The sequence below is a fragment of the Lipophrys pholis genome (assembly GCF_963383615.2).
Source record: "Lipophrys pholis genome assembly, chromosome: 12".
Taxonomy (NCBI): domain Eukaryota; kingdom Metazoa; phylum Chordata; class Actinopteri; order Blenniiformes; family Blenniidae; genus Lipophrys; species Lipophrys pholis.
In genome coordinates, this window is record NC_137641.1 from 4180050 (window position 1) to 4201879 (window position 21830).

A 21830-nucleotide genomic window follows, 5' to 3' on the forward strand; every position below is an offset into this window, starting at 1 on the left:
TTGTAAGTAATGTTGTTTGTTCAATAAAGTTTCCTTGTACTTCTGACTTGCTCTGTTTATGCTCAATATCTTACTTAGCTCCACAGTGTCAGCCATGTATGAATTTCTGGATTTACTCTAAAGAGAAATGATTACTACTAATGATTTATGTGCTTCACTAGGATGTATAGTACACAAAGTGGAATACAGTACATCCTAATGATAGAAGACATGAGGAGAAGGTATGTCGAATGCTGGTTATTTCGTTTAAAATACATCAGAGACACTCAGTAAAACAAACAGTAAAATAATAGTGTTATTAGTGGGGAATTACTGTTCACCTTTTATTCTTAGCTTACGTCCAATCAGATGAATAGTAATAGAAAGGCAGTATAGGAGGACAGGGGGCGAGAAGTAATACTAACACTGTACTACAAACATCATATTTGATAGAAAAGGTACAAATAAGTTCTCATCCTAACATGTCATGAACAAATCAGCCACGTTTTAAAGGCCACCTACCCAACCAGAGAGGTGAGCTATCAGGGCCATCCTCCTCCTCCTCCTCCTCCTCCTCCTCCGCACCCTGTCTAATCTCTCCTGGTTCTCCCTCCGCAGTCGTGCTGCTTCCTCCTCGGCTTCACGGTACATCATACCTGCCATGGCAGCAGCCACCACTCCTTCCATTGGTTTTTGTTACGTTTTGTGATGTTTTGTAACTCCACTACGTGTGCTTCTTACAACTGTGATGCCGAGTACGCTCGTGTTCCAATTGTTTGTTGAGCGCGATGCGTCCCCGTAAATTTGCATTTCCGCACTTGCGAGGACACCTTGCAAGTAGTTACTCGTGACGTAGGCGAGTACACACTGGCACTCTAAGAATTGGAAAACGGCCCGGATTTCCTGGGGTGCAATTCCCCAGGAAATGATTATTAATACCTCTGGTCAGGAGCAGTTGGTCATTAGGGGCAGGTGGAGCTGAGCACCACCTGATGAACCAGCGAAAAATAACTGAAGGCAAAGTACATTATTAATCCTTTAAGATCATCTATAATATTTTATTTTCTGTGAATATAGCTTCCTCCTGAGTTGCATATTTGTGTGTGAGGATTGAACTTCCTGGTTCTTGGTCTCCTCTTGCTGCTTCAGGCTGAGTTTTCTCCTGATCCACACTGATGGTTGCATGAGTTGGACGAGCTCCTCTCTCTCAATGCAGTTTGTATTTCATGCAGTCAAATGTAAGTGTTCATGCTCAGGCTGTGGTACATTCATTCAGATCACATGATCTTTATGGAGAGTGGGGCTAGCAGCCTGAAGCCCTGCTCCAGGATGATTTAGAAGCTCAGAGCTGATTGGCTGGCGTCAATGGAGGCACTGCTTGACAGAACCAGAGTGAGTTGTGACGCCAGCTTATGCGCCGCGAGAGCTAACAGTTAAGAATCCAAATGAATGAGGTTGATTATTTACTGGTGTATAAATGTAAAACTCTGACTTTAGAGGAGAAACTGGAGGTAAAGTGAGTGTAAGGTCATAATAAAATCTGTGTAAGAATCTCACTTGTAAATCAATATGCTGCTCGTCTAGTGGAGGAATTCTTTCCTTGCAATCAGTAGGCCCGTGTTCAACTCCCCACCGAGACACAGTTTAGTTTATTAAATGATTTAATCAGAGGCTATTCCCCGTGTTAAACCTTTTCACAAGATGGGATCCTACAGTATATGGTTGTCATGAAGATGTTGGAGCTCAAAACTTCTGCACAAACTTTAGTTTGGTATTAAGTGGTGTTGAACTCTGCGCTCAGTAGACCTGAAATAAAATCTCACCACCAAGTATTTACATGTTGAAACACCACCGCCTCTGGTGAAGAAACATCTGATCTCAATAAATAAATTCATTAGTTCAGTTTATGTTAGAGATTTCTAGTGTGTGTGTGTGTGTGTGTGTGTGTGTGTGTGTGTGTGTGTGTGTGTTTGTGTGTGTGTGTGTGTGTGTGTGTGTGTGTGTGTGTGTGTGTGTGTGTGTGTGTGTGTGTGTGTGTTCAGTGAAGTGTATCAGTGTGCAGCAGTCAGTTTCTGTTCAGTCTGACTGAGGGAGGTTTTTGTACGACGGTTTTTCACTGTGTGAACACATCTTGACTGTTGATTTCATGATAACTCTGACAGTAATAAACTGCAGCATCTTCAGCTTGAACTCCACTGATGGTCAGAGTGAAGTCAGAGTTTGATCCACTGCCTGTAAAACGATCTGGAGTCCCTGATTCTCGATAGCTGGTGTAGTAAATGAGCAATTTAGGAGGTTGTCCATCTCTCTGTTGGTACCAGGCTAAATGGTTAGAGCCGTAAACATTCTGACTGGTCCTACATGTGATGGTGACGGAGGCTCCCAGAGCAGAGCTGACTGCTGCAGGCTGAGTCACTGTGACCTGGCCTCTGGACTCTGAAGAAACACAGACAGAAACATCAAGCAGCCTCATGGTTTTGTGGGCTTCATTTCAGAGGGACGGATGTTGACAGAGGAGAGGAGTTTGATTCTCTGGACTTTACCTGTGAAGCAGCAGCAGAGGAGAGTCCAGATGAGGACGCAGATCACACTCATGTTTCTGATGAGGAGGATTTCTCTGTCTTCTGTTGTCATGAAGGACGGCTGTCAGTCATCCAGTCTTCAACTGTCAGGACTATAAACTCTCCCAGAGCACTGGAGCATGGTGCTGCTGATGCAAAGTGGCTCTATGGAAATGTTCTGACTGACTCCAACAGGGACCTGGATCACTTTCATCTCTCAGTTTCACTCTGGATTCAAACTTTCATGAGAATATTAAGGAATTAAACTGAATAATTAAAGATATGTCTGTAGTTTTCAAATTTAATTTACTGTTTTTGCTGTTAAATCCCTTCAGGAATAAATTCCAATAGACACAATAGAAAAAACAGAAAATGATCTTTAAAACAATCTCTATAAATATATGTATTTCAAGTAGACATTGCAGATGAAAGAACTGTTCTCTTGTGTTCCGTTAGGATCAGGTGGTAAAAGTTGTTTTGGAGAGTTTGTTGGTTTCAGAATCAGAGAGTGGCGTCTCTCTACAGTCAGAGGTTTTTGTACAGCGGCTCAATGAGTTTGTATCACTGTGGTACACGTTCGGTGGAGGAACCAGACTGGATGTTGGAAGTAAGTTTATTCTCCTTTTAATACTTTCAACTAAATAATTCAAATTCATACATTAAACCTCGTTTTGAATGATTTGAGATTAGAAAGATGCTTTTTTTTCTTAATAACTATTGTAGTGATCAAGTTTTAATCTCCATTGATTTCATGTAGTTTAGCTCAGCTCTGTTTTACTTTAATTTGATCACAGAGAAAAGTTATTAGTTTTAATTTTACACCGGATTAAAATCTCATTAGGATTAAATGACAAAACCAAAGCTATTGTCAGTCTTTAAATGTGCTCAGTTAGAGCCTGATGGCTGTGGAACACACTGTTTTAACTCTACCAGTCTCATGTTGAAGCTGTTTTTACACTGACCTGTGTATTTAGGGACATTTCTGGTGCACTGGTCTGTCTTTGGGCTGAGTTTTAGTTGACATGTCCACTGTTTGAAATGTGTTTGTGTTGGAATGTGTGCAGGTTTTATTCTTCTTGTTTTATTGAGTGTCTCTTCATCACAGCTGGATTTATTCTTGGTTCTATAGAATGTTTCCCAATTCTGTTTCTCTTCTTACTTTAAAATGTATTATTAATATTGTTATTTTACAGTAAAATAGAAATACTGATGATAAATGTTGTAAAATTATGAAAACCTCTTGATATAATTTAAACAGTTTTTTTTCACATTTTGCTCTAAATAATTGAAAATATTAATTTAGATTTGAAGTTCATGTTAAAGTTTCCAGTCTTGAGTTGTAAAGTGTAAACTTTCTGATAACGTTGATGCAAATGAAGAGTAAACGTTGAGACATCAGCTTGTGTTCCTTCCTGTGTAGTTTGAGGTATTTCAGGTCAAAGTGTTGGATGATTCTCTCTGTGCTGATGTGCATGAGAGGCTTCTTAAAGGGAAGTGAAACAATGTGTGAGTGAGTGACTGCTGGAGCAGAAAAAGCCTCTGACAGCAACTTCTTCCAGGACCAAATCAGCTGTCTCCCACTAAAGCTGTCCAGGTGTGTGCTGGTTGATTGACAGCTGGGTGCTCCCTGTCCTCTAATTTGATTGGTGTCTCCTAGGTGATACCCGCCCCACCCTGACGGTGCTGCCCCCCTCCAGAGAGGAGCTGCAGCAGGGGAAGGCCACGCTCATGTGCCTGGCCAACGAGGGCTTCCCCTCAGACTGGAGTCTGAGCTGGAAGGTGGAGGACAGCAGCAGCAGCAGCAGCAGCAGCAGCTGGGAGGAGAGCAGGAGCCCCGGGGTGCTGCAGAAGGACGGCCTCTACAGCTGGAGCAGCACCCTGAGGCTCCCTGCAGACCAGTGGAGGAAGGTGGGCTCTGTGACCTGTGAGGCCACCCGGGGCTCCCAGACTCCCCTCAGAGAGACACTGAGGAGAGACCAGTGTTCCCAGTCCTGACCGGACTCACTGGGACTCTCACACTGCTTTTACTCTCACACTGATCTCACCTCTGTCATTCATCCTCTTTCACTTTCTTCTATCATCAAAGCAAACTGACTTCATCAATATTCATCTTCTTTCATCATCATTTTCTTCAAGCTTTGACAAAATAAAGACAGTTTTCACCTCAATCTTTGGTCTTTCATGACTTTTTTACAACAATAAAATAATCATGGCAAAGCGGTTTAGAAGATGGATGAATGGAAAAATAGTATATGAGAGTGTTTATATCCTCACATCCTTATTTATATCGTTCAATAAAAGCTGGAAGTTGAAACGTGTTTGCATGTCCTATAAATGGTTGGATTAGATTGTAACAGTGGCAGCCTTGCATTTCAGACCTCGGCCTTCACTAGTGCTGGTCTGAGTCAATCCACCCCTCAATCACTTTTTTATGGCTACAAAAACCAGGTCATCATGCAGAGATGCAGTATAAAAAGCCTTTGCATCACAGATAGATACTCGTGTTGCCAGAATAAATACCTTTATGGATGAAAAGAATCAAAGTTCAAGTCTCCTTCTGTTTCAGCTTCATAAAAAAAGCCGCTGTTATTCCCAGAATTCCTGGGGGCCGTGGACGGTGACAAACGTTTGTTTTTCGTGATTTGAAAATAATATAATGGCGAATAACTTCATCCTGAATCCTTCCATGGAACTTGTAGTGAGCACAAGTAAATTGTACAGGACCTCTGTGTGCTTGGAGCCCTGCGGTGCGTTCAATGACCTCTAGGAAAATTTCCACTTGAAAAGTGTTTTGACAATAAATCTGCAACCAAATCTCTTTATCTTCTCCTTTAGCCATTGTCGGTGGACAAAACCACTATTAAACAAACACAACTATAATATTGTTAATGCAGCTCGCTCCAGATGCAGTCAGCTGGCGCTGGAGAGTGAACTCTCTGACGAGCCAATCAGAGGGCTTAAATACGCTGACGTCACCCGAGGCCTGCTGGCGGGTCCTGAGTCACCAATATCTATTTGTGTCATAAAAGCCGTCGGCACTGGGTTACTTCACCTGATGAAGAGTCACCTACAATATCAAGAAGTTCTGAGGATAAAACCTGCTGTTTATTAAAGGTTTAGACATTTTGAATCATAACTGAAGTAATAAACATAAAAGAAACAGTTTTTCTGAGAAAAGGAGAATAAGTCCCAGAGGAAAATCTTTGAGGAATTTTATCTTAACAGACATTGATTGGCAGAGAGCTTGGTTATTGCCATACAGATTTTGTAATGTCAATCAAATTAAGCAAGTACATATTAATATTTTGCACAACATATATTTAACAAATGTAAACTTATCCAAATTTTTAGAAAGTGAAAAATAATTACCTTTTGTAACGGCGAAAATGAATCATTAAGTCATTAATTGTTTTACTGTTCCTATTCAAATAACTTATGGATTCAAATTGAGAATTATACACTATGTAAAACTAAAATCATGCTCAAATTGATTGTAAAAGTGTAATTGCATATTTTAATTACAAAAATAAAGACTTTATAGAATTTATAGTTGATTTAATAATTCTAGTTGGAAAATTTCACATTCACAAATGCAGATTAGCAAAGGTAAACCCAGATTATGTTCAGTTTTATATTGAATTTAAAGAAACACATTAAAACACTAAGTAACATAAACACCAAAATAAAGCATTAAAACTATTGAGTTAATTAAAGAATTATTCCAAAAAGAGTAATGAGACCCTCTGCTTCCCTCGTCCCTTTTGTGTTTTCTTTTTTTTTTAATTATACTTTTCTTTTAAAATAAATAATGTCATCCTTATTTGTATTTGTTATAGTTATCTTTATAAGTTCATACCATGGAGCTTAAGATTATACTAATGTATTATTTGTGAGCATCGTCTGTTAAAATTGTTTGTTTTTGTTGTTTGATGTTTGTTTGCTCTGTTTGGATGTTCCCCCATTTGGGCAATAAAGTAAAAAATGAAATAAAATAAAATAAAATTAATGAATTAAAAAAAAAAGAGCATCAATATCAAAACCTGATTGGTTGAAGCAGCAGCGTGACCGACACTTATTTCACGTTGCAGTTGCAGAGGGACCAGAATGAAAGTTTTTTAGACGTCTTTCTTGGACGTTGTCTGGATGTCTTTTCTGGACATCATATAGACGTCAATATTTGACATCCAGAAGACGTCCTCAGACGAGCCAGAATGAACGTTTTTTAGACGTCTTTCTTGGACGTTGTTTTCACGTCTTGTCTGGACGTCTTATGGACGTCCATGAAAATATGTTTCAAAAGAGAAAGGACAGGTCATCAGTCTTCCACAGGACACACACAGACACTTCATTTAGCATTAACATTACATGCAGTTTTTTGGAATGTGGGAGGAAACCAGAGAACCCTGAGGAAACACAAGGAAATTCCACAAACACCTCCAGCTGGATTTGAACCCACAACCTTCTGTCAAGCGAGAGCGCTAAACAGTGCAGCAATGAGAGCATTAACAATGACAATGACATTTGATAATGCTGATAAAACATTGACTCATGTACATAGTTGTATTCACCAGATGAAAAGTTATCAAAGTGGTGAGTTTCTCCTTGGAGACTTAAAAAGTCTGAAGTTTGACTTTATTCTGAGAATATTATATTAAAGTAAATTAAATAAAATCAGGATTTTGACTTTATTCTGAAAATATTATATTAAAGTAAAATAAATAAAATCAGGATTTTGACTTTATTCTGAAAATATTACATTAAAGTAAAATAAATAAAATCAGGATTTTGACTTTAAAGACGTCATTTACAAAACGTTAATGCATCTTTAATGTGTCCAGAATCATCGTCCGTACATGGAAAATCAAAGAATTGAGAATAATTTTATCACATCTAAAACTAAATGAGTGGAAACGCTGGCGTTAACAGCCATACGGTTCAGCAGAAATCAAGGTCAGATGTTATTAAGTTTGTGGCTGAAGCAGCAGGAAGATTTGTGGGAGTAAAGAATGACTCCCCACAGACACTTCATGCTTCTAAGAGGGTGAGTCAGGAGGGGTCAGTCCAGAAGTCCAGCAGCCGGTCTGACACAGGGGATGAGGAAGGTGAAGACATGGATGATGGTGACTTCATTGATGGTATCCAGGACGTTTCCTTTTTTCATGATGGTCTGAGGAAAGGAGAGGTGGAGGTCTGCACAGCAGAGAAAAGACAGAACATGTGAGAGAAGAGACAGGAGAAGAAGCTCAGAGCAGAGGTGGTGAGGCTCTGAGGTCAAGCGTCCAGAGGGATGGACAGTCCACAGAGAGGTTGAAGAAGTGAGGCAGTGTCAGGGCTGATGTGTGACAGAAGGACAACAGGAAGAGAGGAAGTGAAGCTTTACAAGGACGTCTACAAAATGTGCTTTGGAGTCGGTGCTGCTGCACATCCAAGTCAAAGAATCAACAGAGATTCAACCGTTTAAAATGAACTTACTACCAAAGGTCAAAGAATCTGCTGAGAGCTCAGCACTTACAAGAATCTAAAGATTGTTTTCCATCAATCACTTGATCAATAGATGAGATATTAATCCATCAGTGTGACGATCAACTTGTTTGGCCTTTTGTCAAGAAAAGTGCCAAATTAATTAGAAAGAAAATGAGAGGGACACTGTCATGTGTTTAGGTTAAAGACATTATATGGTCCTGAAGTTTCTAAGGTTGTTAAAAAGTGTGCTATAGTTAAATAGTTAATGTAGTGACACATCTTCATCTTCTCCGTAGAGGATCGTTTTTTGTTGTAGCAGAGTGAGTGTTCCTCTCGCTCTACGATCTTTGCTGTTTTGTCTCTCGGTGAAGGTAAGCTAGCAGTACTACAGAAACGTGGCTGAAACTTCACAGGAACACGCTGTGTCGCTCTTAACACTTGAGCCTAGGGAAATTTTCGTCTTTGTAAGTATCTGTGGGTCATGTATAGTTCAAAATGCATCGGTTGTTGTAGTGACGGTTGTGTTACATGTGTATATCGAATTCAGTGTGTTTTCCATGCATGTATAGACAGTAATTGTTCTTTTTTCTGTATGTTTACAGTAACCACACTTTCACACACTTTCACATATTTACACACACACACACACTAGAAATCACTAAAACAAGAAAAGCAAGCCTTGTGCACAGTGTTTTCTTTGATGGTTCGCTGGCTGTCTAGCAACACACTGTCACGTGTTGTGAGGACAGCATAGACACTTTGGTTTAAAGTAGGGATGTCCCGATCAGATCGCTAGATATCGGATCGGGGCCGATATTGCTGATTTGTAAATGATCGGGAATCGGCAAATCCAGCCGATCGCCCCGCCGATCTAATTTAAAAAATATATATATTTTCCCGTCAGCTGCCGTAAAGCGAGCCCCGTTTGCAACCTGCCGTAAACTGAGGTTAGCAGTCTAAAACCATTGAGTGGATAAAATGTCAGCAGTCTGGAGGTATTTTAAGGTTGACAACCAAACCAGTCCAGCGGCCAGTTGGACTATTTGCTTCGCCACAGTCCCGAGAGGTGGAGCCCCACTACTTCGTTTAACACAACTAATTTGATAAGACATCTAAAAAGTAAACATGCGGCGGAGTACGCTCAGCAAAGACGATCATCCGTGGAAAAAAAGATGACGTAATCGCCCCCCTCCTCCCCCCACCGTGGTCCTAAACGTCACCTAACAACCACAACAATCACGGACTTCAAGCTCTGGTCGAGCTGCAGAAGCTAGAAGCAGGCGGAGCGGGGCCATAGACCGAGATATATATATATATATATATATTATATATTATTATTATTATATTATATATATATATATAGAGAGAGAGAGAGAGAGAGAGAGAGAGAGAGAGAGAGAACAAAAGAAACCCAGAAAACGTTCAGATGTGCATGGCTATACATTGCATTTGACAATTATTATTGTATAATTGTACTACTACAGTATTATTGTTATTGCTATTCTTATAATTATTGTATTCTCATATTATTATTTTATTTTATATTTATTGGTATTCTCATTGGACTATTATTATTGCTATATTATTATATTACCTTATTATAATTATCTAATGCTGTTTATTATTATTATAGATTTTATTATTGTATTATAGATACTGGATTCTTCGATCATTATTGATATTATTATTATAACCATTACTACGGCTGAGTATAGCCGGTAACCTATTTGCCCACGATAACAGTATTATCACAATACAGCGATTCTACTCAGTATATCTCTGGAAATTTCATCCACGATACTTTAAGACGTCTGTCTATCTGAAGAAATTCACAATTTATTGACTGAACCCATTTCAGAGGAATTATACAACATTGTCAATCAATTTCACATGAATAACAGCCCAGTACAACACATTAACACAGTAAACAAAGTGTGTACTGCACATTAACACAGTAAACAAAGTGTGTACTGCACATTAACACTCACTAAACAAAGTGTGTACTGCACATTAACACACACTAAACAAAGTGTGTACTGCACATTAAACACACTAAACAAAGTGTATACTGCACATCAACACACACTAAACAAAGTGTATACTGCACATCAACACACACTAAACAAAGTGTATACTGCACATCAACTCACACTAAACAAAGTGTATACTGTACATTAACACACACTAAACAAAGTGTGTACTGCACATTAACACTCACTAAACAAAGTGTATACTGCACATCAACACACACTAAACAAAGTGTATACTGCACATCAACACACTAAACAAAGTGTATACTGCACATTAACACACACTAAACAAAGTGTGTACTGCACACTAAACACACTAAACAAAGTGTATACTGCACATCAACACACACTAAACAAAGTGTGTACTGCACATTAATACACAGTAAACAAAGTGTGTACTGCACACTAACACACACTAAACAAAGTGTGTACTGCACACTAAACACACTAAACAAAGTGTATACTGCACATCAACACACACTAAACAAAGTGTGTACTGCAAAATAACACACACTAAACAAAGTGTGTACTGCAAAATAACACACACGAAACAAAGTGTGTACTGCACATTAACACACTAAACAAAGTGTGTACTGCACATTAATACACTAAACAAAGTGTATACTGCACATCAATGCACACAAACAAAGTGTGTACTGCACATTAACACACACTAAACAAAGTGTATACTGCACATTAACACACTAAACAAAGTGTGTACTGCACATTAACACACACTAAACAAAGTGTATACTGCACATTAACACACACTAAACAAAGTGTGTACTGCACATTAACACAAACAAAGTGTGTACTGCACATTAACACTCACTAAACAAAGTGTATACTGCACATTAACACACAAACAAAGTGTGTACTGCACATTAACACACACTAAACAAAGTAGCTACATGTATGACGTTTTTAAAAAATCAAACAGTTTGGAAATCAGTTTAAAATTCAACTTATAATTCTACTTAGAGATTTAGGAAACCTCTTTCCATCGTCGATGTTCATTCACCCCTGCCGCCACCACCACCGGTTCAAGATGGCGGCGCTGTTGACGTGTCCCTCCCCAGTCGCCGAGGCGTCTACTCTTTATTATGTCTGTGGTTTTCTCTATTAGGAAGTGTGTTTTGAATTGGGAAGTGTTTTCTTAATTAGGAAGTGTTTTTTCAATTGGGAAGTGTTTTCTGTAGTTTGCAGCGTTTTGCACTTCCAGGCCACCGTAGTAATCAGTTACTTTTTACTCTGATTTCTGATCACAGCGATCTGTAATAAAGTCACAATTGATTTTAATCAGACCAAAACTTACATCATGTGTGTTCAGTACCAGTGTTGATGGTAACATGTCACGAATCGCGTTAAGAATCGGAACCAACAAACATCACCACTAAACCTTAACATTGCATCAACAACACATCTGCAGAGATATTACAACTTAATTTAATCAATCAATCAAATAAAGATTATTTGTCCCTGGGGGGTAATTACGTAAAAGGTTGCATAGAAAAAGCAGCGCAAATAAATAAATAGATGAATTGATAAATAGTTCAACAACAGACTACAACTACCTCACCGGGTAAATAAATACCAGTAGTTAAACACTGATAATCTTTAGTCTTCTTTAGGATTATATGATGCATTTGCAATGCTGAGTCGTGGAAGTTCAATAAATGTTGTACTTTTTTCATTCAGCTCACAGTATTGATGTAAATCATTAAATAATAAACGTACCAAAGGATCTGGACAGGCGGTGCAGTGGTAAAGCCTTGTAAATAGTGTCAGTGAGCATTCAGGATCTCTCATCAATCTTTGATTTCTCAGGTGAACTCATAAGGAATCGAAAGATCAAAGGATGTCTCACACAAACAAACATGTCACAAAGGGTAATGACTTTGATACAAAGAGTTTTGTCTTTTATGATTTATTTATTTGTTTATTTATGAACATGTGCAAAAATAACAAACAAGAGAAACAAACAGACTTATTGTAGCACACAATAACATGTTAGCTCATCCAAAAACCACAGATTAGCATGGTAGCTTGTTTATGTAGCACATGATAGCAGGTTAGCTCATAAACAAGGACTTTCCTGGTATTGTGTAATCCTGGTGTGAATGAAGCAACAGTGTTCTGACCACCTGCAGTTAGTGATGTCATCACAGTGGGTGAGAGGACGGATTTTATCCACATATTTTGGAAAAAAACTCAGAATCCACAGTTTTCGGGCAAATATTTTCATAAAATTATCATTTCTTGAGAGGAAAATGTGTTGTCTTTCAGTCTGTGTGGGTTTGGAAGCAGACAGACGTAAACTTTAGACACTAGGAGGCGCAGTTTGATGCAGACACATGATTTTGCTCCATCTGACTCATTTATAAATGTCTCTTAAAATCGCTGGAACCAAAAAAATGACAGCATTGTTCTCTCTCGTCAAAAAGGTATTTTTTTATGATATTTTCCCCACAAGCGTTGCAACGTCTTGCTCGGCAGGTTCTTGTCGTGCTTCTGATCTGCTCGTTTTGTTTATCACAGTCATAGTTTAGCCACAGTGGCCACTTGTTCGGAGTGATCTGTCACGGCTGTTTTTGAAGAGACATTTTGGTTTTCCCATGTATTTGAATGAGAGGAGGAGGAGGAGGGAGGAGGAGGAGGGAGGAGGAGGAGGAGGGAGGTGGAGGAGGGAGGAGGAGGAGGAGGGATGAGGAGGAGGGAGGAGGAGGAGGAGGAGGGAGGAGGAGGGAGGGGGAGGAGGAGGGATGAGGAGGAGGAGGGATGAGGAGGAGGTGGAGGAGGAGGGATGAGGAGGAGGAGGGAGGAGGTGGAGGAGGGAGGAGGAGGAGGAGGAGGGATGAGGAGGAGGAGGGAGGAGGAGGGATGAGGAGGAGGAGGGAGGAGGAGGAGGGAGGTGGAGGAGGGAGGAGGAGGGATGAGGAGGAGGAGGGATGAGGAGGAGGGATGAGGAGGAGGGAGGAGGCGGGAATCGGTGTTCGGAACTTTGACAGCTAATAAACATGAAACTGCTCGACGAATGACAAAGTTGAACTGAATTATTGAGCAGGAGAGTCTCCTCTGTCGTTTAATAGTGTTTTGGAGCCGATACGATATTCGCCCTCAGAGGAGATACACTCTTAAAAATAACCCAACCTGGGTTATTTTTTAACCCAACACTGGTTAACTATTGGACAGAACACATGCTGGGTTATTTTGACCCAACAAGTTGGGTTGGCCTCTTTAAACCAACAGTTGGGTTGTTTATATAACCCAACCATAGGCTCAATTTGACTACACTGTTGGGTTCTTTCTACTCAATCAGTTGGGTTGTTTATATAACCCAACCATAGGCTCAATTTGACTATACGGTTGGGTTCTTTCTACTCAATCAGTTGGGTTGTTTATATAACCCAACCATAGGCTCATTTCTAGTTATTAATATTCTATTGTAATTATATAATATTGTTGTCTATTTATTGATTAAATATACTCTGACACAAAAAATTAAGAATAAATATTTATTACAATTCAAAATTCACCAAATACAAAATATTTAAATTAACAAACTTTATTAAAAAACAGGGAACAGTGATTTACACAAACTTTTAGATACTAAACATATGAACAATTTTGCAAAAAAAAATTCTGAACAATTATTTATCACAATTTACAGAACACAAAAATATTTTAATGAACAAAATTCCTGTAATTGTAATTTTAAAAAAAACAGGGAACAATGACAATCTTTTCAGAACAACAATATCTACAAACAATTGTAGGACGATATCTACAGACGAAACGGTGTCCTGGCCTAACTGGAGGCCAGTGATAGAAGCTGGCTCCTGAGGAAGCCAACTGCTGGTGAAACGGTTCCCTCCAGTTCAAACACCACGCTTTGGAGGAATTGCCATGTTGGCGTGCACTCTTTTGGGTAGTGCAAGTCAAAAACATAAAAACTTTTAAAACAAATATCCACTGCTTCAAGGGCTGTTTTCGGCCTCAATTGTCCTCCCCGAGATCACAGAAAATGCCTGCGAGTAGTGCGTCCCGCTCTCCAGCAGGAGGACATGGGGGCATCATCTCGTCGTTTTTGCCTGCTCGAGGTATTCCACCATGTTGGTTCCGACCTATGATGAGAAATAAAATAGATAAGGTAAGTATCTCTACTGGGGCAAAGCAAGTATCATTAGCTCACAACTCAAGCTCTTTCAACTCATTCCTACCAAACTTTGTTGAACCCCCTTCCTTTAGTTACATCTAAAGTCTTCTGGGGTGTGCCTCCAGCTTTGCAAATCTACACACTGCATTTTTGTCTGTTCACAAAGACAAATATTTTTCATTGGGGTTTTCAGTGATCGACAAACACAAGGTAACACACATTTGAGTAGTGGAACAAAAATGATACATCATACTCAGTCCTCTAATACAGAGGGGGCTAAATACTTTGAACCACATTTCACTGCAGTTACAGCTAAAAGTATTCTGAGGTGTGTCTCTACCAGCTTTGCACATCTACACACTGCATTTTTTGTCCATTCTTCTTTGCACAACAGCTCCAGTTGTCAGATTGGAGAGCATCTGTGAACAGCAGTTTTCAAATCTTGCCAAAGATCCTCAGTAGGATTCAGGCTTCATATTTAGCTCCATCCATCCTCCCATCAACTCTGAGCCGCTTCCCTGTCCCTGCTGAAGAAAAGCCCCCCGCAACACGATGCTGCCACCATGAACCTGGACACATCATCCACCGTGTGAAACATGGTGGTGGCAGTTCACAGATGTTTTGTTTTGCTAAGAAGAATGGACAAAAAATGCAGTGTGTAGATGTGCAAAGCTGGTAGAGACACACCCCTGAATATGTTTAGCAGTAACTGCAGTGAAAGGTGATTCAACAAAGTATTTTAGCCCCCTCTGTATCAGAGGACTGAGTATCATATCATTTTTGTTTCACTTCTCAAATGTGTGTTACCTTGTGTTTGTCGATCACTGAAAACCCCAATAAAAAGTATTTAAGTTTGTGGTTGCTACATGACAAGGGGCGTATAAGTTCAAGGAGTATGAATACTTTCCCACTTGAACCCACTTCTCAAACAGCTTCGGGGCAGCCTCACCATGAAGGATAGCAAAGTCCTGCGCAATCTAAAAGATGGAGACAAATTGAGAAACAAGGTCATTTAAATAATATGTCATTATATTACAATAGTATGTCAATTTATTTATAATAGTAGTGGCTACCAAGTTAGTACCAATAAAATAATGTGACATTGAAACAACTTCAATTGACTTACCACTAAAGATGTCAATGAGCCCGGGAAGCTGCCACTCAATGAATTTGGATCTCACAAAATCCTCCATGAGGTGGGAGAAGCAAACTGCAAAACCAACACAAAGAATTAAAATTAAACAAACGTATCATAAATAACTCATTCAGTAACGTTAAATCAGAGGTATTTTCACTGTCGTAACAATTAACTTCTCTACGGTTTTAAACTACTTTTAGACTTGAGCAAATTAGAAAGTTACCGGTTCCGCCTCGGCAAACTCAAGCTGGCTAATACAGCGCGGACTGGCTAGCTACGTTGTTATATATGGAAGCCAAATTGATGAAAAACCTCACGTTGTCCTCCTAACTTTAAAACAAATATACTCGAGTTACTTCGAAACTGCTACGTAGCGCCCAGGCTAACATGCTAACTTGCTACGTTTAATGAAATGGAGTTTGTGCATGCTAATAACGTTAGCTAACAGCTTGCTGACTTACCAATAGATGGTAAAGTTGCTCATTGGGGCGTCATTAACTCACATCTAAACCTCATATTCCCTAAAGCCCTGGCCGCAAAGGCTTCCGTGTATCTATGTAGCTCACAATCACTGCTACACACGCTCATATTACGTTGAACCATTCGTATGACCCACATACACGGTTACTACAATAAGCTTTATATACATATTATTCATATAAATTAAACAATGTGGTGAAACAATAGTGCACACGTAACAAACCTTGATTTGTAAAGAGCTGAGTCTCAGTATGTCTTGGTGTAGCAAGATTTTTCCGATCCAGCATCCGGGCACTGCTCGCAACTGGTGGTCGAATGAGTGGGTGTAACCTGGGAGGAACGTTACTGTTGGTCGCGCATGCGCGATCGTCAACCCAACATGTTGGGTAGTCCGAAATAACCCAACACAGTATAATGGAAATTACAACCCAACAGCTAATAACCCAACTACCAATGACAATAACCCAGCAAATTGGGTTCTTAGATTACCCAACTTAATGAAAACAACCCAATTAAACTACCCAACAGTCTTAACTCAGCTGTTGGGTTGAAAAATAACCCAACAATTCTTAGAGTGTATATTTCACCAAATTCAACACAGTCATATCCAGGTACTTTTACTGAGAGAAAGAAAAACATATGTGGATAGAAGGTGAGAAAATGATGAGAGAGAGAGAGAGAGAGAGAGAGAGACAGACAGACAGACAGACAGACAGACAGACAGACAGACAGAGATGTTAGTGATATGTTTTGGAGGACAGGGAGCCAGTGGAGGTTCAGGAGGACGGGGGTGACGTGTTCACAGGAGTTGCAGTGGGTGAGCAGACGAGCAGCAGAGTTCTAGATACACCAAAGTTTATTGAGGACTTTTGAAGATGAGCCGAGGAGAATGTTGTTGCAGTCGTGGATTCAGGATGTGATGAATGAGTGGATGAGGGTTTCAGCAGCAGAGGAGGAGAGTGAGTTGTGAAGGTGGGCCGTGTTTTTGAGGTGAAAGAAGGCGGTCCGAGTGATCTGGTTGATGTGTTGTTCAAAGGTGAGCTTGATGTGGAGAATAACTCTCAGATTACAGGTGTGAGGTGACGGAGACAGGGTGGAGTTTCCAGTGGTCAGGGTGAAGTTGTCCATGTGTTTTGTGAGGGATTTAGGTCTCATGATTATCATGTACAATTTGTCGTAGTTTAGTTCATGTTTCATGTTTTATCCATGTTTTTATTTCACTGAGGCAGTTGGTGAGGGTGGAGCAGGTTGTTGGGGTGACAGATTTGGTTGAAATGTAGATCTGGATGTTGTCGGCGTAGCAGTGGAAATGAAGATGATGTTTACTGATGATGTTGCCAAGAAGGAGGATGTAGAGGATGAGCAGGAGGGAGCAGGGATGATCAGAAAACTCTCCATTAACTTCCATTACTATGCAGATGATCCACCAATCGATTTCTCTATGAAACCAGATGATACTGATCAACTTGTCAAACTACAAGCTTCTCTTAGAGACACAAGAGTCTGGATGAATGATCATTTTCTGCTTCTGAACTCAGATTAAACACAAGTTATTATAGTTGTCCCAAATCATCTGAGAGAGAAATGATCTGAACATATAGTAACACTGGATGGTATTACTTTGACCTCCAGTACCACTGTGAGGAACCTGGAGTTACTTTGGACCAGGACTGATCCTTCAGCTCCACATTAAACAAATCTGCAGGACTGCCTTTTGTCACCTGCTTAATATTTCTAATATCAGGAACATGTTGACTCAGAATGAAGCTGAGAAACTAATCCACACATTTGTTCCCTCCAGAGTAACTATTGTAACTCCCTAATATCAGGGTGTCTGAATAACTGCTGAAAGTCTTCCACTGATTCATAATGCCACAGCAAGAGTCCTGACAGGAACCAGCAGGAGAGAAGAACATTTGTCTTCTTCTGGTTTGTGTTTTTCTTTTTTTCTGCTCCTGCTTCATTTCCCCGGCCGGATGGTGTCTTGGTCCAGCTCAGGAGATTGCTGCTTGGACATGCTGTCTTTTATTTATTGTTTTTAAATCTTTTTTTTTTTTAGCTTTTTCACTTTTCCTTTTACAACAAAAGAAAAATGTGTATAAATAGATGGGTTGAAAAGTAAGAGGGTCATTCAACGTAATGCATGATGGGGACAAGAAAAATAATCACAGTATCAATATTGAATCAATTGAGCTCAATCTGCTTCTACAGCTGAACTAAAGTCCATGACTGTCCGTTGTCCCTTCCCACCCTTTAATTAAAACTTCATTCAAGACACAACTACATAAGGAACACAAATAGTTAAATGAAAAACAGAATTGGATTGGAAAACTAAGACGTAAATAGTTAAGTATGAGAATAAAGTAAAGAAAACAACAGAAGGAGACCTACAGAAAATAGACGGGGGAGTGGAGGGGAGGCATCTCGTTAGTTCCTGGTTCATAGTAGTATTGGATAGGGGTTTTATAAAGGGTTGCCAGGTTTCATAGAAAACAGAACTTGAGTTTGTGAGTGAAAATGGAATCTTTTCAAGTTTAATGTGATTTAGGACCTCCTTTAGTCAGTTGTTGTATGTAGGAGGAGAGCATGTTTCCATTTGAACAAGGCCTGGGGCCAGTAGTGTTGACAGGCGATTACGCAGCGTTTTGTCACAGGTAGATTAGCTGTTGTAATTGGGGGCGACCCAAACAGTGCAGTGCAAGGTTCAGGGAAAAGCTCCATCTCAAGCACTGTAGCAAGGGGATCAACAATCTGCAGCCAGAAGCCAGTGAGATTTGAACAGGACCAGAGCATGTGTGTTTGGTTGACAGGTGACTGTTTACATCTATTACAACTGCCACTGGTGCCTGGGTACATTTGTGCCGGTCCAGCAGTTCTGTAGTGCACTCTAAGGAGAACCTTGCATTGAAAGAAGCCGTGCCGAGCACATATTGAGGATGAGTGAACTCGCACATGAAGTTGGTCCCATCGGCTGTCTGATATTGACGTTCTTATTTCCTCCTCCCAAGTCTGTTTCAGTTTGGTCATCTGGTTGGAGTTGAGGGAGTCAATGGAGTTGTAGATCACCTAGATGGAGCGTTTCTGTGAAGGGTCGAGAGAGAGCAGTGAGTCAATCTGAGACTCGGGTGGTGGGTAGAGCAGTGGAGGAAGGTGGTTTGGACAAAGTGCCTGGTTAATAGAAAAATTAAGAAGTGAGAGTGAGGCAGTTCAAGCCTGAAAGCTCCATAAAATCAGTAAATAGTTTCTTTATAAAGATCAGGGGCCTCATTTATAAAGGTTGCTGACGGACAAAACAGGTCCTGAAAGATGCGTACGCCACTTCCCACGCAAAGTTTGTGATTTAAAAAAATAAGCTCTGCGGGAGAATGTGCGTACCGGTACGCCGACTTTGAAGCTTGCGCACACACATTTTGGAGACGGTGGAAACTGGCGGTGCTGATTGTCAAATGATCCAGAGCGGTGGATAGAACTGACTGATTATCAATTGTGACAAGGTGTTTAACAACCGGTCCCATTGCTAAGAACGCATATAAATAGCACGGTGACAGTCGTGCATGAAGCTGCACTGTGGATGCGCTGCACCGCCATGCGCTCTGGACGCTCTGCTGCTGGAGACAGACGACCTCCACGTCACCCTCCGCCTCCAACTCTCCAGTGACTGAGGATACAACACAAAGTCCACTGAGCCTTTTTACAAGTCCCTGTTCAAGTATTTCATTCATACATTTAATAAACAGATAAAAGTGAACTTTATCGGTCTGCTGTGGTCTCCACCAGAAATACACGCTGGCCGTCACAACCATGAGGGCTGTTATGGTGTCCAGCAGTGTGCTCAGGTGCTGCCCCCATGAGGTCACTCTCCTCGGGCCTCCACCTTCAGATCAGACTCTTCTTCTCCACCTCTGCAGTGACTGATCTCTCTGTGGCTGCCACACTGTTTACAGCAGTGACGACGCGCTGCCAATCGCTTGTTTTTACTTTTATTAGTGACTCTACTACCATGACCACCAGTGATGCTGGTTAGACAAGTAATCTAACGCGTTGTTATTTCCAAACCAGTAATCAGATTAAAGTTACTTCTCCAAGTCACTGTGCATTAATATTGTAGCACTAATATTGTAGCGTCCAGCAGGATGAGTAACTTGTCTGCAAAGCCGCTTTATCATTAAACAGAACCGGCCGCTCGTTCTCTCTCCTCCAAACACACAGGCCGTTTTCCAATACCCATACTCCTCCATACTTGTGCTCTCGTGTACCTGTTAAACGTAATCAGTGGGAGACCAAGTACTGTTCCAATTCTTAGGCCGTTTCTCAACGAGTACACATGGAATATCCTCGCTCCGCAAACTTTATCGAGGATGCATCGAAACAGACCTGTTCAGTCTTGGGAAGCCAATTTACCCATAATGCATTTGGCAAGAGATGACGGAGGAGATCGCAGAGGGGGAAACACACAACGGTGCGTAAAAGATCTGAAATATTAGCGTCATTGTTTAACAGTGTAGGTTTAAGAGTGTTTTAGGCCAGACTATAGTTGTTATAAAATGTTGTTATGAGGTTGATATTTCAAGATCACGCTTACTTAAACATTTGTTCTGAGGTTTTCGGAGATTGTGGATCCAGACTGAGACGAGGCTGGCTGTGGTTCTCTACTGTGGTTAAACATGAGATATAATTGTTTTAGTGTAAATCTAACAGTGTTCATCTACATTTATATTTGCTGCTGAGGGGAAAGATCATGTTTAAAACTATTTAACTTGACTGAGAGGTGAAGGTTCTACTGGCCATAGTGTTTTGTCTCAATTGCACTAAAGATTTCTACCCATCATACTGGAGGTTCTACTGGTTCCACTGGTTCTACTGGAGGTTCTACTGGTTCTACTGGAGAATCTACTGGCACTGGAGGATGCTGTGGATTCAAACTAACACCATGCACTATTTGAATCCAGGACTACTGAGGAACCTGAAGCCTGGTCCAGTGGAGAAGAGGAACTCCTCCAGATGAGGATGGGAGTGAGGATTGTTTTTGATGCTTGAATTATTACATGTATATACTTTGTTCATACATGTGTTAATAACTTACTGAATTGGTAGTGTGTCATTCTTTTTGTTTTATGTCCTCCTCATAGACCTCATAATTGTTGAAATTCACCCCAGACAATTTCTTCTTTAAAGCAACATTACATTGTTTATCAAATGAAACAGAGAAATGTTCAGTTCTATATTTTACAGTCATAAACAATCATTTACAGTCTGTTGATCTCTCTGTCTTTATCCATCTATCTACATATATTTACACATGACTAGAGAACATGACTACATGAGGAGAGCTTCCTGTCTAGATGTAGTTCTCCTCTCTGAGGCCTGCAGGTCGTTCTTCAGCAGCAGGCAGCTGGACAGTCTCGCTCGCAGATCACTTCCTGCCAGGTCCCTCTGGGCGTCCTCAGTGTCACTTGGTCGTCTCCATCATCATCCCTGGAACTTCCTCTTCCTCCTCCCTGGACTTTCCTCCTCCTCCCTTCCTGGACCTTCCTCCACCACCTCCATGTTGTCACCAGATGCCACACAGACAGGCAGCAACAAGAGGACGTCTCTCCAGGCTCTCAGAAAGATGGAGCACCAGCAGGTTTGACCTGGTGTCTGTTGGGTTTCAACCTGCCTGTCAGTTAAAATTCACATGGAAAACATTTGATATATTTTGATGTAATCATGAATCAGAATTTATTTTTTCCTTCGTGTTCATGACTGTGAATATTGAGATAAAGCAGGTTGCCAGTACAGTGATATAATAACAACTGTGTGCTGCAGGCATGGGTACAGTACTTCCTCCATCAGCCAGCAGAAAGTACCTGGTAGATATAGTACTTCCTCCATCAGCCAGCAGAAAGTACCTGGTAGATATAGTACTTCCTCCATCAGCCAGCAGAAAGTACCTGGTAGATATAGTACTTCCTCCATCAGCCAGCAGAAAGTAACTAGTAGATATATCACTTCCTCCATCACCCAGCTGGTACTAATACTTG